Below are 18232 nucleotides of genomic sequence, written 5' to 3' on the forward strand. Positions count from 1 at the left end.
TCTGGAGAGAGGCTGTCAGGGGGCAGCCCTCAGATTGGCAGACTGATGCACTGCTAAGGGACAATTTTTGGCCTTTAGAAGGCACTCTGAGAACACCTCTGGGGGAAGGCCGTCAGGGGGAGGTATTCAGATTGGCATGCTGATACTAACAGCGGCCGAGTAAGTGTCATGGGGGCTCCACAGGTGTTGTGGCACCGTTCCCCATACCTGGCACTCAGGGCATTTGACCCCCCTTGCCCCCCCAGGTATGCCACCGGGAAATTCATACTTGAATATTTCTCAGAAGGCACTTGGCATAATGTTTTTTTATTTTTTATTTTTCGGTTTTCAAATAATATATCTTCAGTCATTGGTTCCCTAGCTAAAAAATACTCTCTCTCTAAAAGAAAAATATAGTTAGTATAGAGTGTGGAGCAAGGGGGTATGGTTAATAGATTGATTTTTTTTTAACCATCTCCATTTTTGAAGCATGTTCAGAATAAATTTACTTATGTTAGCACAAATGGCATACCACTACTCACTGATGTCATGGTCACCTGCTACAGTATGAACGCATGAACAAATGGAGGTATTGTTTTTGTAGCAGATACGGGTAGAAGCAATTCAAGAGAGAGAGAAAAAAACTAAAAGATGAGCATAACACATCTCTGATGCAGACAGTGCAAATGCATAAGCAAGCAGAAAGGACTTCTGCCAAATGCCACTTGCAGACCTGATTTACAATTGGCAGGTGAGTGGGATCTAATTGTGTTACACTAATTTCATATGAGATAAGCAGCAAATGTGTTCCATTGCTGAGAATATACCTTTCTGAAATGTTAAGTGCAAATGCAAGGGTCTTCTCTGTCTATTGGGTCTTGAAAAATTAGAAGAAAATTACATTTTTACTATCAGGTGACATGAAGTTGCTCAAATTAAATTTCATTTTTGGTTGAAATAAACTCTTAGATTTAATATAAATATATTCACCCTAGAAGGAAGGAATTTTTTTTTTTAAGAACACCTTTACTTCTTCTTCAAGTAACTGTGCACTGTGCTTCTTCTGAAACAAGAGTGATTTGTGCACCTGCATCTTTGCAAATGACTCACAGGACTGAATTTGCTGACTGAGTTACCATAAGCATTTCTTTTTGGGCTTACTCTGCCTTGTTTTCTTTTTGGCCTGTGCACCTTTGAAAAGTGTGTCTGAAGTCAGATATTACATTTAATAAATAATGGATATTAAGTTACTGCTGACAAAGAAAGGAAAAGTGGAAGAGAGGTAAGCAACACTTTTCGGGGCTCTACACTGCCTGCTCTGTCCTCATTAGGTACTCATCTTTGTAATGGGCTTGCTCCTTTTGGATCCAGTAAGACTTCAAAGAAGGCAGAGACTTTCATTTTTGAGGATAAGTGCATTGTATAAAATGTCCTCAGATCAGTCAGCAAATTGCTGGACAAATAAGGATTATTTATTGCATTTGCATTAACTCTTTCTCTAAGGAGAAATGGCACACATAGGGTTAACATTTTATTCTAGCAAATTCTCTTTGATAGACTGAGAGATAGTGAGTAATTGCTTAGAACTTGGTAGGTGAGTGGGGATTTCAGCCTTGGCTTTTCATGTTCTAGCCCCATAATTACTATACCACAATGGCTCCCAGCCATTTTTCCTGGCAGGTTTCCCAAGCCCTTAAAAGCTGCACGACAGGCAGAAATTCAACAGATGATGCACTTCCCAGTATGGAGATGCAGTGGTGGGAGAATTACCTGCTAAAGGTCTGTAATGGGTTGGCAACTTCACTAAGCATGCTGCAAACCCAAATTCTGGTTGCCGAAAGCTGAGGTTCTCAAACTGGGGCATCATAATGCCCCAGCCTGAGAAGCTTTGCCTCTGGTCCCTTAAGGGGCAGGGGAAGGGAGAAGGCAGCAACAGGATGCCTAGGATCACACTACTGCTGGGGCTGATTGGGGGATACCTTACCTGCAGCTAGGGAGCCCTGCTGAGCCATCCACAGGGTTCTTCAAGCCTCTGTATGTCTAAAAAAAGAGAACGGAAACCACTTCCAGTTTTCAATTGTGAAACCAGGAGTGGTTTCTGATTGCTTTTTTAGACATTGGGGTGCCCTGCAGAGGGCTTCCTGAAGTACATCCCCTGAAGGCCGGTACTAGCTGCAGGTAAGGTAACCCCACCCATTAGTCCAAGCATTAGCGTGATCCTGGGGATCATGTTGCTGCCTTAGTCCATCCCTGCCACAACTTACCCCCGTTCCTGAGGAGTTTGGGAACCACTGGTTGGCAACCTTCAGTCTCGAAAGACTATGGTAGAAGCCTACAGCACCCGGTATTCCCAGGCGGTCTCCCATCCAAGTACTAACCAGGCCTGACCCTGCTTAGCTTCCGAGATCAGACGAGATTGGGCATGTGCAGGGTAACAGTTGCTGGTCTAAAGCATAACCTTGTACACAGGCCACATGCTATTACAGACCCTGACCATAACTCCTGTAGGAATTTTGAGGTAGACAAGTTTTCTCTTCAGATCATGTTAGGGCATGCCTAAGGGAAGGGCAAAAACTTGGGTAGACATCTGGCAACCCATGCATAAGGCGGCAATTCTATGTCCACATTCCTGGTAGTAAGTCCCATTGGACACAGTGAGCTGTGGGATGAGGGCTCCCTCCACTACTTGCTGTTTCACCTCCGTGACGCAGCATCGGCAGCAAAGGAAAGGCCAGCCTTGCTTTGTGCAAGGCCTTGAGCTACTGCAGGACCTTCATTCATTCATATAACTTCCATCTCTAATATATTCATTTATGTAAATTTATTCAAATTTTAAATGTAAATTAATTTTTTCCCCTGCCCCCCCCCCACAGTGTTGGAGAGATGATTCGGCCCTCCTGCCAAAATGTTTGGATGCCCCTGCTCTAGTAAATGTACTTAAGATTGTAGATTTACAGTGCAATATTATGCATGCCTACTCAGAAGTAAGTTCTATTATATTCAATAGGGTTTACTCCCAAGAAAGTGTGTATAGGATTGCAACCTCAGGCTGCAATCCTAACCAGTTTCCTGAAAGTAAGCTCCATTGAACAAAATAGGACTTACTTCTAAGTTGACCTGGTTAGAATTGTGCCCTCACAGCCCAATCCTATGCATGTCTACTCAGAAGTAAGTCCCACTGGAGTCAATGGGGCTTACTCCCAGGAAAGTGTGGATAGGATTGGGCTGTCAGTTGGCTATATATGGTTAAATAGATTCCATACATGTAACTGACATTGAAACAGAAACATTTTGTGGGTGTAATGCTTGAAAACGGAAAATTGGAAAATATATTTACTGTGAGCTTCTGCTAATAAAAATTATAATTTATGTTAAGAGGTGAGTTTGATCTTTATATGTTATGCAAATTAATGTCATAACACAATTAAATTTTCTTCATTATTGTGGCCCTATGTGCTGTTGGTCTAATCTACTGATAATATTGTAACTCTTAATTGGCAATTATTTTGTTAAAGAAATTATAAAGACAACATAATAGTAATCTAAAGTATTTTTGCCAAGAGTTTTCCTTTTTTGTGATCAAGTAAAAGAATGGCTTTTGAAGTATTTTAATCAAGAATTCAGAGTGCACATTCTTGATTACAATGCTTTAAAAACTATTCTTTTATTTAAGAATGGTACTATTTTCTAAATTACTCCTGACCTACTGCACAGTTTGCAATGGTGTTGAATGAAAAAAGGAATTGTACACATCTTGCAGAACTAGAATTCTTAAACATTTTCAGTTCTGGTGCCAGGGTTAATTGTTTTCAAAGCTGAATGACAAACCATATTTTTTTAAAATGAAGAACTTAAGGCTGAGGTTCAATACCCAAGCCTCTGCACGTCTACTTAAAAGCAAGTCCCAGTATAGTCAGTGGAGCTTTCTTCCAGGCAAGTATGGATAGGATTGCAGCCTTTTTGGGGGGTAAGTCCCATTGAACTCATTGGGTTTACCTCTGGGTAGACATAATTAATTTTGTAAGCCACTCTACTGAGTGAGTACTCTCCTGTTGCAATTTACTTTGCTTTGATATAGGTTTTAATATGTGGGAAATGAAAAAGAATTCAGGGCTGGTTCTAATAGTAAATAAAGCTACTGCTGAAGAATTAGCTAATGCCATAGTTACCTGTTTGGATGAAGCAGACCATGTGTTCAGTAAAACATCTAGCTTACATGTTACTAAAGATTTGTTTGCAACTTTTGCTTTTCCTGATATCTAATCAGCCTATAGTTCTAATGACTTTTCCAAGACACACTGATGCAGTCCAGATACACCATCCAACAACTTCCACTCAGCTCTGATGCTCTGAAGCCTGTTGCAGCAAGGAGAAGCCAGAACACAACAGAATTTGAATGCTGGGGGGGGGAGGGGTGTCACAAAGCAATGAAGAGACTGCTGAACCATGGCACAAAGACAAATGAAGAATGATGCTTCAGGGAATAATGTGTCTGGTATTTTTAAAAAGTGATTCCAAAGGATATAAGGATTCAAAAAGAAAGCAAACATAGGAACTTATCCAAACCACAATGAGAGTTTCATGGCAATGTAGGGATCTAGATCTCATTGTCTACCTCCAAGCTTAACATTGTATCCACTGTGGCTGTGTACTCAATGTAGGTTGGCCAATTAATACTTGGATTTTCTGTAGCAGCTGTTTGAAAACAAAACTGGTTGGCATTAGCAAACAGCAGTGCCTTTAAAGTGCAATTTTAAACAGGTTTACTCAAAATTTCTGACCCACTCCTATGGGACCTTTATGACAACAGGTCTTGTATGCCACAGCAGCAACTTAAGTGGTGCACCACTCCATGTGCATTGGAACCACCAGTCCAATGGCTAGAGGATCTGTGTACCCACCACCAAAGGACCCAATCTATGTCAGAGCAGATAAAGTGGCTTTGGGGGTGGATCATGGGCGGGTCATGGGAGAATTGGGTGAAGTTCAAGGCAGGGAGGGAGGAAGGCTGGGGGTTGAGGGCTGGAAGGGGTGGGTCTCAGCAGCAACAGTGTGGGCCAGGATCTTTCCCCCATTTTTTCCATCCCAACCTTCCTCTCCTTGCACTCACACCAGCAAAATAGCTGACATGGGTCCAAGGAGACCTTTGGTGATCAGGAGGCCTTCCAGGATCAAACCCTCTGATCAAACCCTCCCCCCACCAGTGCATGCACCGTGTGTTCTGTTAGCATGGCTGCATGTCAGAAGATAAAGGGGGATGGGATTGGTCTCTTAGTATTGTGTTTAATGGAACTTACTCCCAGATGAATGTTCATTGGATGATATTGTTGGACTGGTATTGCATGGACAACAGTAGTTATGAAGCTATACTTTGTGATGTGGTTGTGATGTGATGTGCTATACTTACAGATGTGGTTAGATTTTTATTTATTCATTATACAGTACTGGTATATTGGAAGCAGCCAACATATGCTGCAAGGTGGTCTGGATTCCCAGTATGTCACATATTTTTTGGTGGCACTGGGAAAGTCATTCTCTCTCAAGCTCAGCGCTCCATCAGTACAATGTAAACAGCAATCAGTAGGTGCATAATTCTTTGAGATGACGAATGAAATAATAATAGAAAGAACTGTAGGTTAAGGGCCCAATCCTGAGCTCGATGCTCCGACTTACCACTGGTGTATACTGGGCGTGCAACTCTAATGTTGAGCAAGCACCTGTGCTAGCCCAGTGCTGGCCAACACTGGGCTAGTGCCAGATGGGTGCCTGGCCGGAGGTCGCACAGACCGCTGAGCTGCGGAGAGGAAAGTGGGAGTGGGGAGATGCGTTCCGAGGAAGACGGAGGTGGGCAGAGCACAGGGAAAAGGTGGGGGGAGGCGTGACAGGGAGGAAGTGGGGATGGTGGGAGGCGGGACCTGTGGAGCCTCGCTCCACCAGATCCAGAGCCTTCGCTTCAGGCTCAGCGCCTGACATGAAGACTCTTACTTCACCACCGATCTTTTGGTTTGTGGTGAATCAAGTAGCCCCATTGTGGGGCTACTCCCTTTACCTGGGGAAGAGGATGAAAGTTCCTTTTTCCCCGAGGTGCAGCCCATGGCTGCCATGGGAGCACAGGATGCAGCAGCAGCCATTTTTTGTGCTGCCGCAGCCACACACCATGGGAGCTCAGGTTTGGGCTGTCAGTAATGGTAATATTTATTTCTTCTGCAGAATGATATAATCAAGGCTCTTAATTTCTCCTTTTCCTCTTTGCGATGTTATATAATTTTAGAATATTAAAAATCTGGTACATGCAAGTGTTGGATTATCACACCTCTGCTATTTTTAAGAAATGAAAAAGCAAAAGGTACATTGAATTCTTTCCATATTTATAAATATATTATGGATATGTGAGCTGCTCTTTCCAAATAAGTATTGCCTCTTAAAGTTACAGAGGGCTATAACAGACTTCAGAGTTGTTGTGCTGTTGTTTTTTTTTCCATGGTTGCACTATTGGAGAATTTTCCTCATTATTAAACTCAAGAAATTGGTATTCTGAAATTCAAGGTAACCAGGAGGAGGGAACTGGGGGAAAAACACCCAATTATATTATAGCAAGAAATGACCCTTCTTTTACTTTGACCAAAACGTTTACTGGATAAAATTTAGCAATACTTGTTCTCCCTAATTCAATCCCTGTGGAAAGGATAATCCATTCTGAAATGCTGTCTTTTTCCTTGAGGTCCAATTATACATTAATAGACCATTTAAAGCAAAACTTCTCTCTCTCTTTCTCTCTGTGTGTGTGTGTGTGACTACAGTGTTGCATCTTGAAACAATAATTGGCAGTCAAGTTTTTTTTAATGTATTCCCCATTTCAGTGTCCTTTACAAAATATGTAGATTTTTACAGACATGATATTCTTTGAGTTGGAAAGGCAAGTTTCTTCCTTTGCAGGAACCAAAGGGCTTTAGAGCAAAATTATGAGTGAATCTGAAAGGGGTTGGTTTCTAGTGCAAGAATTAAAACAAACCAGTGTAAATTTATTATGTTTCATTAGAAGCCTGTCAAAGAAAAGATTGTTTATGAACTTCAGACTATGAATAAATTCAAACAACCAAATCAGATTTTATTCCTTCACAAGTTCACTTTTCGTTCAATAAGTCTGCAATCCTTACTTGTGAATGTTTCACTGAAAACAGTGAATTTTCTTCTGAATAAACAGGTACAGTATAGGATTGTGCTGTGAGTATTGGGTACATTTAAAAAAAAATCTCTATTTGCCTGATTTTTAAATATTTTAATTGTGGATTTGGGCACTGTGGTTTTAGGTATTGTTTTTATTTATGTTTTATTATGTATGTTTTAATCTGGTTGTAAACCATCCTGAATGCCAGGCTTGTAGCCTGGAGAAAGGTGATACAGAAATCTTAAAAAATAAACAAATAAAAACCATATGAATCACTGATCAATATGTCAAGCGGAAAAGCACAACAGACCTTTGGTGGCCTTCTGAAAGACCTGGGGCCTGTGGTCTTTTCACTGGCTATGGTCTGTCATAGTGGGGGAAAACTGACATTTGACTGAACCCTGAGCAACACCTGATTTACCGATAAACAGCAGTTGGGGGTTACCTATGTAATGGGATCGTGGAAGATCTGGCAAGGAGGTAGGATGTGGTGTCAGCAGTGGCCCCTTTAAGGGTAAGGCCTGGGCATTCAGCAGGGAGTGTGCTGCACAGCTGTAGCCACTTGAAGGCAATAGGTTCCTCAGGCATAAAAGCATCTGATGAAGGGAGACTTGGGTGTGGGTAATAGGGAAGCTTGAGGGAGGGAGACGGGATTGATAAACTGAGGAGCTAATGGACTGTTGGAACTGCTGATGGACTGATGTGTGAATGGACTTTGGATGCTGCTGGAGCAGAAACTGCTGGAGACACTGAGACTGGTGTTTGGCTGCCACGCCCAAGAACTACGGAGGACCAATGTGCTGCTATAGTGGTGGGAGGAGCTGCTGGCAGGAGAGGGTAGGAAGGAGGACTTCTGCAGGTGGAACAGGCAAGCTACCCTGGTGGTGGGGTCCAGCAGTGCTGCAGGGCAGAACTAGGGAAAGAAGGGGAGCTAATTAGCTTAAAGTGGGCATAATTCTCCAGGTGGAGCTTGAACTTGGAATCTGGCAAAACAACCTACAAACAGCTTCCAGATTATTGTTGATTTTAAAAAATGCCTATTAAAACTAAATTTATATCCCATGTGCATATGGTCTAATCAATAAAGAAACCTCCTGAGGTTTCTATAATTTAATTTAGTGTTTAATAAAACACTCTCTTGATGTGTTTTGTGTACTTTGAATTCAACTAAATTCCTCTTTTATCTGTAGCAAATGAGGTGGGAAGAGTCAATCCTGGATGATCTGGCATTAGGCAGTGAGATGTTATAGCAACAAGAAGCTGGCACAAGCTAGGTCACATTGGGATCCATCCACCTCATTCAACTGCCTGTAAGCTCAGGCTGTTAGCAAACCAGTCCCTGCTGTATTGGAGTCTTCTTGACCAACACAAATGAACCAACATCAGGATTCCACTCTCCATATTTAGAATTGTGCATCTTGTAACAATTTCTGATTTTTCTTCCTATTTTAATCAATTGTGATATCCTCTGGTTTTTCTTGTAGGTTTTTGTCCTGTAAACAACCAAAGTGCAATAATAAGTGACCAACAGTCTACCTTGCAAACATCAAACCCCCAAAACAGAAGCCTTGCCACATTCCGAAGAGCCTAAAGAAAAGACTAGATGAAACGAATATATGTTGGAGGTCAACAGGAAGGTGCGCAGCAGTGAGATTACAATGCTAGCTGGTTACCAATAATCACATATTCAACAGGATGGGATTACAGGCATCTCCCAATATCTGTGGTTCCTGTATTCAATATTACATTTATCCACAGTTCATACATCCTCCCTTGTGCAAATGACTTAGCTTTGATTGCAACCCTCCTGTTGCTGTCTCCTCTGTCTTTGTACTCTGTGCTGCTGCAAATGCTAACAGGTAGCGAGCTGGAATCCCTAGCATGTATGCACTGCTGAAACAGAGACGCCTGTGTTGGCTCGGTCATGTTGTGAGAATGGATGATGGCCAGATCCCAAAGGATCTCCTCTATGGAGAACTCGTGCAAGGAAAGTGCCCTACAGGTAGACCACAGCTGCGATACAAGGACATCTGCAAGAGGGATCTGAAGGCCTTAGGAGTGGACCTCAACAGGTGGGAAACCCTGGCCTCTGAGCAGCCCGCTTGGAGACAGGCTGTGCAGCATGGCCTTTCCCAGTTTGAAGAGACAGTTGGCTAACAGTCTGAGGCAAAGAGGCAAAGAAGGAAGGCCCATAGCCAGGGAGACAGGCCAGGGACAGACTGCACTTGCTCCCGGTGTGGAAGGGACTGTCACTCCCGAATTGGCCTTTTCAGCCACACTAGATGCTGTTCCAGAACCACCTTTCAGAGCGCGATACCATAGTCTTTCGAGACTGAAGGTTGCCAACAGCGCTAACAGGAAGCAGGTTGGATGGCTGAAAACAATGTGATTCTATCATGTTTTCAGCTCTCCAACCTGCTTCTTGTTAGTACTTCTTGGTTCCTGTAGCATTTGCAGCACCACATTGCACAGAGACAGTGAGACACAGGAGAAAGCAATAGGAGGGCTGCAATGAAACAAGTCATTTGCGTGATGTGGGAATTTGTGAACCGTTTCTTGCTAACTCACTGCTGGTATCTGAAGTACCAGCTTTCAGAGCATGATACCATAGTCTTTCGAGACTGAAGGTTGCCAACAGCGCTAACAGGAAGCAGGTTGGATGGCTGAAAACAATGTGATTCTATCATGTTTTCAGCTCTCCAACCTGCTTCTTGTTAGTACTTCTTGGTTCCTGTAGCATTTGCAGCACCACATTGCACAGAGACAGTGAGACACAGGAGAAAGCAATAGGAGGGCTGCAATGAAACAAGCCATTTGCATGATGTGGGAATTTGTGAACCGTTTCTTGCTAACTCACTGCTGGTATCTGAAGTACCAGCTGGAACCTATTGCCTGTGAATATGGGCAATGTACATGACTATACATGTTGCATTTCTTCTGGTACTTGCTTCTCCAACCCACTGGGAAATAAAAGTACTTTTTTCCCAAGATGCAGGAACTTATGAGAGTAAGATATTAGTGGACTGGACAAGAAGACTGCTCTCACTGCTTTACGTGAACATGCATGTAACAAATTAATCTCACTCATAAATGGAGCTCGTCCTAGCGATCAGGCACAAGGAAGTGAATCTTAAGATCCTTTCCTCTTTGTAGATTTAGATGCTCTACTGTGAGAACACCAACTGCTGTTAGCAGCTAACAATATCTTGTGTGGGAAGGTTGCTAATATTTTTGTCTTAACAGAGCATGAGGAGGTGAGAAAACTGTAAGGAGAAAATCACAGGGATTTTCTCTCTGTTTCTCCTATAACACAATTATTTCCCCAGGGCTCACCCAAGGTCCTTTCTTTCAGTCAGATTTGGGAAACAGGTCCAATCAGTGGTGACCCCAAACAGAAGGGTCTTCAGGCCTTGCCAGAAAGTTTCAAGAGAGGGAGCAGTTCATAAGTCAAGGGGGAAGGAATTCCATAGCATTGGTGCTACTACTGAGAAGGCCCTATAGCATGGACCCAAACCATGCTTCTTAAAGGTCAACACCAACACCTTGAATTGGAACCAGAAACGAATGGGCAGCCAGTGTAGCTACTAAAGCAGTGGTCCAGAAGTAGCTTTGCTACTTCTGAAATGGTCTTTCCAAAGATACTTTCTGTTGCTTACTCGTATGTCTTTGCAATGTCATGCAAAAGCTTTTTATTTTCCTAGCTGTTTAAAAACATCCACTATATTTGATTTTTAAGCCACTCTGCAAACGCTTGTACATTTTGTAACCTCTGCCGTTTCAGTCTTGTTACTGTCATTGATTTGTGGTTTATGCTTTCACTTGTTTTTTATAAATTGTGTGCTGTGAAATCATTTTTAATCAATTACTTTTATCAATTATGTTCTGAAAGTATGGGTACTGAAGGGTGAGGCATAAATGTGATAAATAAATAAAATGAATAAATATGGCCTAACTGTGAGGGGAAAGCTGTCTTCTTAGAAAGTGGGGATATGTTCCTGTTGGCATTTTTTTTTCCCCATGCTTCTGCTACCTGTACTGTTGATATACTTGCACTGGGGATACATTTATTTTACAGGGCTGAAATATAGCTAGGAATATAACTATTCTCTTATAGTGCCAATACAAACATATTGTAAGTAATGTCTCTTCACTCACCTTGCTTCAGTGGCTTCTTGCCACCTTTCTCATCAGTTGTTGCAAAAGGGAAGGTTACTGGTGATGATAAAGAGGACTGCATGCTTAGAATAACATATGCCAAATATTACTGGTGAAACACAGTACAGAACTGACCCAAGATCCTTTGAAATCAGGATTGTAATGCTACTGGCCTTGATCCTACATTTCCTAACAAAGCAATTATCAGGTACAACCATGCTAAAAATCTTTGGATCAACCATGTTTAAACATATAAAAGACAAATTTCAGGTATTCTGTGTTAGTTAATTACTTAAAAATCTGATATTAACTATTTTTCTATGCCAGCTATGACAATGTACTTAGGGTAAAGCAGTAAACTTACATACTCTGCTAACACATTACAGACATACCATGATTGACTGTGCTTTGCTTTATGACACTTTGCCTATGTGGCGCTTTTCAGGAAGAGTAACTTAAAATGGCAGCCTTGCTCCCTGTTTAGGTCTGCCAATTCTATGCAAGCTTATCTGAGAGAAAGCCTCATTCAACACAATAAAAGATGATTCTAGATGTGAGCAAACATACATTGGATTGGGCTGCTGCTGTCACTGCCAACTTCCATGAGATTCTCCAAGCATGCCTTTTTCTCTCTCTCTCCCCCCCCCCCCCGTTTTTGTTGGCTTGTAAATGTGCATAGGGTTTCCACCTGCTTCTTCCTTCCTTTGCTGGGATCTTTGCAGGCCCAATTCTTAAGAATGCACGCCAGAGCAAGCATGACATAAGCCACGTTTGCAGCCCTAGCGCTGGTGGAACGTGGGCAGCTGTCTGGAGGAGGTGGCAGCTGTCTGGAGTCCACAGGATGCAGCGGCAGCCATTTTCTGTGCCACTGCAGCCCCATGTGCTGAACAGCTCAGGATTGGGCTGTAGGTGCGTTGAAATAAATATTGCTGATAGAGTTTGCCTTGAAATATCTGTATTAGTTATTTGGGATGACATTTTTGTCATTGAAATAAAGGTGTTGGTTCTCAAGGTCATTAAGCATTTAGGGCACAATCCTAATCCATTTAGGGAGCAAAATATGAGTTAGGCTGGCGCAAGTCGCTTGTGCTATAAAGCACGTTTGCGCCTCCTCGGGAGCAAGCTGCGCCAGCACATGGAGGTGCACTGGCACATGGAGGCTGCTTCCAGTCTCCATGGCAGCTTGCGGGGATGCACCCACTGGTGGAGAGCAGGGCCTCTGAGAGGAATTTTATCAGGGGGTTCAAAGTATCTTTGTGGCCCCTTTGCAAAGGGTGGGAGTGAAACAGAGTAGGGGAGGGTGGTGATGGGTGAACAGAATAGGGGCAGGGAGGCACGAAGCAGGGTGAGGGGAGGGTAGAGATAGCTGGATAAGCCTTTGGAGCCCAGGTCTACCCACTCATGTGGCATCAGTAGTGACCCCAGTATCCTGTACAGGCAACAAGTCTGAGTAGATAGAAAATGTCAGATCGCAGGAAATTTCTGGGTCCCCTGCTTTGGCTCCTGGGCCCCCCTTTTGACCCTGGGCCAGTGCCCCCCCTTACCCTCCTTTCCTAGGCCCTGGTGGAGAGGCTGCCACAATGATGGAGAATAATTCTAACGAGAGGATAGGATTAGAATAACAGTTATTAAAAATTGATACTTTTCTCCCTCTCTCCCATTTAGATTGAGCAATGAATGTTCCTGCCCTCACTTGGAATTAGCTTCATAATGAATCTCATTAGCTACACAGCTTCATGATGCTGATTTCATGTTCCATCACTGGCTAGGATCATGTTCTTATGAAGATTAGGAAAAAAACGATGCCCACATAGTTGCAAATAAATAGGAAAGTGAAAGATGAGGACAACTAGTTCAAAAATATTATTGTCCCACTGAAAGGTCCTTTTCCTACCAATAATAATGTTTGCATATGAACATGCACTGCAACCCTAGATATAACATAATCTGAAACTTGTGATTCAATCATCTTATTAAGGTTGCAGTTCAAAAATACTTGCAATTAACTCCCATTGAAATGAGTAAACATGATTAGAACTGCATTAAATTTTGTCAAGGAAAAATATGCCTTTAAAGGACTGTTGGAGGTCTATTTCAGGTGCTTGAAATGTTCTGCTCCCTTATCTCTCAGACAAGTAATTTGCTTCTGAACATGATTCTCAACTGCATGCCAAATTAGCAGGGTTGGGAACTCAAGTCAGTGACTCAAACCCGAGTCGCACAAATGTGTGATTTGGGGTTGACTTGTGGGTTGAGTGCATGGAAGACTCTGAAAAACACTTGTCCCTGTGCTCGAATCTGCCTGTGCCTGGGTGTGCTTGCTTACTGTTTTCACATCATGAGAAAACCTCATGGGCCCAGCATTTGACCAGGTGAGTAGCAGGGAAGTTCCAGCTGGGAGGCAGGAAAGGGATAATGTTTTCCTCTTACAATGAATGGGGGAGGTAGGACTGGGCTCTCTTTTCCCATCTCTGATAGGAAGAAAGAGATGATCATTGGACAAAGGGTGAGCATTCTGATATTTTCATTGGCTGAGAGAAGGCAGAAGGAGGAGCCAAGGAGGTTCTTGCCTTATGATTGGCTTAAGGAACCCAGGGAGGAAGAAGAGGCAGGGAAGGGGGGGAGGGAGCTCAAAGAGATCACACTTTGCACCACATGGAAAGGGTGGAGGAATTCTCATTGAATAACCGGCAGAAGTGGGGCTACTTCTGAATAGGGATTGGGTCGTCCTGGTACACCTTGCAGCTGCTGCCTGTGACTCTCCTCCCTTTTGCCACGTCAATCCCCGCTCTCTCGCAGTCCCTCCAACCCTCTTTACAGATGGGGCAGCAGGGGAATAGTAAAATTGCTCTGACACACACACGCACACACAAACACCCTGGCAGCAGCCCTGTTTTTCCACGGCTGGCTTTTTAAAGGAGGCGACTCGACTTGAATCCCTTAGAGTCACTAAAGAGTGACTTGGTGACTTGGAAAGTGCCCCCATTATGACTCTTTTTCAAGTTGAGTCGAGGGGGCAGTGACTCTAGACTCAACTCAAGTCAAGCCCCTCTGGACTTTCCCATCCCTGAAATTAGCACCATAGCTTTGAAATTAGCTTTGAACACATGGATTGCTACAAACTTGCTTCTCAGTACAGGTGAGCACCACTTAACAATGCTCCTGCCAGCGACAGCTCGTATATCCAACAGGTACCGCTAGCCCCATTGACTGCCCCACTTCCTCCGAAGCCGAGAGAAGCCACACTCCCCTCGCCTCTGGAGGCTTTTCTAAGCCTTGGAGAGGCAGCGCAACTGCACGCTGCCTCTTCGACGCTCAGACTTCCTGTTTTGGGCGAAAGCACATGACTTTTGGTTTCCCAGAAAACTGCAAGTTGCATTTTTTCATTTGAAACAGGCATTCTGAGCCTTGGAGAGGCAGTGCGGAGGCTCAGAAAAGCGTCTGGAAGCGAGTGGAGCACAACTTCCCCTCGCCTTTCGAGGCTTCACATTATGTCAAGCACAGCTTGAAGATGGGGATGCCTGTCTGCATTCCCATCATTAAGTGTTGCACGACTGTATTTAATAGCCATTGGAATCACCACCACCACCACCACCACCACCACCACCACAAGGTTTACTTGAACCCTACTCCACATGGTCCTGCTTCAGATCATGGTCTTCCACAGTAGTTTGTTACTGAGGGTGAAAAAACCCTCATTGGTACCAATCAGAGCTGCAGGGAAGGGAGAGATACCTTATCCAGTTTGGGCTTCTGACAAAGGGAAAGCGTTAAAGCCCCCTGTTTCCACTCACCACAATCTCAGTTCATCAGGACTCTGATCCAGTAACTATTATTAAGAGAAAAGTAAAGCAAATTAGTAATGACCCTATAAATGGTTCTGGGTTGGTGGGGAATAGATCTGGGCTGCCTATTATCTTTACATTTTAGAGGGATAGAATGACCACGTTCACTGTACTTTAGGGTTTGATTAGTGGGAAAGGAAAATGTCTTTTTTTATTCTTCTGTGCTTGTTTGGGTTCAGGTTAAAAGAGGCAGTGTAACTGATGGGTTTCCCAGAATATATCACTGTGGATTCATGTTATTTAATCCTACATGCTTTGTGGTAAATGCCCCTTTGAACAGAAAGTAAACCCTACCAAAGTACCTGGGCAGAAACATTGATGAAGAGGTGGTCAGGAGATGAGAAGACACAATAAAATATCTTTTGCTATGGTCAATTGCTTTACATTGCATAGGGTTAAGGTTAAAGTTGAGGAGTTGCTTTGAGAGCTATTTTGTTTGTTGAAATAGACTAGTGTCTGCTATTCATCCCTGTGCCTGACCCACTGTAAGCAGAGGCATAGCTAGGTCATTTGACACCTGGGGCCCATAAAATTTTGTCACCCCATATGCCTTAATTAATTCACATTTTTATACCAACCTTCCTCTAAGCAGTTCAGGGTAGTGTACATGGTTCCTCCCCTTATTTTGTCCTCACAACAACCCTGTGAGGTAGGTGAGACTGAGAGATAGTAATAGTCATGACATGAAATAAATAATAATAATAATGGCCAGAAAATAAATGCAGTGAATATTTCCTCATAAGCAATGGATGAAATTCTGGATAAAATGGTATATAACATTATGGTATTGTTCCTAAAAGCCACAATTTCCAGAATTTTGGTCACCAGGAAGATTGTGGGAGATCCAGGCTTGGAGGGGGGAGAAAGGGAGATTGTGAGGGATTCAGGCTTGGAGGGGGGGAGAGTAAGTCTATCACTATCAGGACTCACCCAGCTTTGCAAGTCTAAAAACAAGTAAAAATTCACCTTATAGCTGAAGCCTCTGTTTTATTCTTGGGGGGGGGGCTGCCTTCTGGAACATTTGTTGAGTTCCACTTTCATCAGATTGGAACCATGCAGCTAGCCTTGCACTCCCCTGTGCCCAACTTGACCAGGAACCTAGGCACATTTGCCTACTCAGGAGTAAATACAACCATGTGGCTTCCTTTCCATAGGGCTCAATACATTCCTCAGCTTGGAGGAAGAAACTTCCTTGGGTGTTTTTTGGGGGCTGCTTTCGACAGGAATCGTTCTGGTTTCGTTGAATTCCTCTCAGCCTGCCCTTTCCGATGGACTAAGGTAAGCCCACCTACTCACAAGTAAACACACGACATGGCTCAGTTTCACTTTCCATAGGGCTCCATGCATTTTTGGGTTTCTGGTTTTTTGTCCATAACTTTTGATGGAAAGGAGATATTTCACTCAAGTTTTTTGCATTGCATTCCGTTGGAAATTCCACATCTAATGGTATATGGCGTGATGGGGTTACTCCTAACCTTCACAATGTTAGCAATGTTGGGTCATTTGTGGTGTCACCCCCCAAGGGTGGTACCCGGGGCGGACCGCCCCCACCCCCCTGCTAGCTATGCCACTGACTGTAAGAACATAAGAACATAAGAAGAGCTCCACTGGATCAGGCCAAAGGCCCATCTAGTCCAGCTTCCTGTACCTCACAGTGGCCCACCAAATGCTTCAGGGAGCATACAAGACAACAGACACAACCTGCCTCCCCTACATCTGGCAATCAGAGGCAGCCTGTCTCTAAAACCAAGAGCTTGCACATACCTACTATGACTTGTAACCCATAATGAACTTTTCCTCCAGAAATTCCCTCTTAAAGGCATCTAGGCAAGATGCCATCACTACTTCCTGTGGCAAAGAGTTCCACAGACTAATTACACTCTGGGTAAAGAAATATTTTCTTCTGCCCTTAGGATTGTGCCCTTATTTTATCTGTGAACTTTATCTATGAACAGCTATTGCTCATAGCTTTTCATAATAGCTTTTTAAGTTCACAAACAATTATTAATCCTTCTTCTGTGGAATTAAACATCTTGCAGTGAAATGGTGACATATGTTTCCTATTTAAAACTGAACAGAGTAGTGAAGATCTTGGTTTACCCAAGTAATTTGATATATGTATTACACAACACATGTCTATTATAATGGAATACAACACTGTTGCTTCATAACTAATACAGCATAAATTAGATTCTTTGGGTGCTTTGAAAATGTGTGCGTATCTACAAAGTGAAAGAAGGAAGATGGGATTAGCTTGGGAATACTGTCAATGCTCTCAGTAAGGGCAAGAAAGTGCCAAGACTTTTGCAGTTCTTTCTTTTAAAATATTCATTTTTCACTTTGAGAAGGGGGAAAAAACAATCTCTCAGTATGTTGCTAGGCTAATTTTATAATTCACTCCATCTGTGAGTATAAATACAAATACCAGCTTTTTCAGATATTTCTGTTCATAAGTTGTGTTATTTTTGGAAATAAATCAATTGCATTTATAATTACAGTATTCAAAACAAAAGCCAAGTGTAACAAAGAAGTAAGGACATACTGTTGGGAAAGCATGAGCAAATACAATCATTAAGGGTGCGTGGGGACCCCCAATCCCTAATCTTCACAGTCTTTTTGATACCTCTAAAGAATTCACTAAGCATGTTTATATAGCACTGGTATAAGTTACACCCACAATGAGCAGGAAAAATCCTATCAAACAATATATTTCCTAACATTTAAATTTGCTTGTAAGAGACTGCACTTATTTAGTGAGCGGGAATGTTAGTAGCCTGCTTTTTTTTTTTTAATCCTTTTCTTTTTAGAGGATATGCAGCTTTTCTTAAAATAATGTTTTTATTTGACAAAAAAAATCAAGAATTATTTTAGTTAAACTTCAAAGTTAAAATAATTATGCTTTCACTTTGTTTTCTAAAGTATGTTTTTGTTTGTCTATCTTTGGATGTATTGCTATAGGAGCTATAGGAACTGAATTTCAGTTCCTATATTTTTGAGACCTTTTTTTGAGAAATTTTTTGAGAAATTTTGAGACCTTTAGAATAAGTATTCATAACAAAAATGAGCCAAGTATTCAGGAATTCCA

General features: G+C 42.5%; 1 pseudogene; it reads right to left on the reverse strand.

The window, feature by feature from the left end:
- Nucleotides 1-2308: 2308 nt before the first annotated feature.
- LOC136643332 (5S ribosomal RNA) lies at nt 2309-2425 on the reverse strand (annotated as a pseudogene).
- Between the last annotated feature and the right edge of the window lie 15807 nt (nt 2426-18232).

This window comes from Tiliqua scincoides, chromosome 2 (genome assembly GCF_035046505.1).
Source record: "Tiliqua scincoides isolate rTilSci1 chromosome 2, rTilSci1.hap2, whole genome shotgun sequence".
Classification (NCBI taxonomy): domain Eukaryota; kingdom Metazoa; phylum Chordata; class Lepidosauria; order Squamata; family Scincidae; genus Tiliqua; species Tiliqua scincoides.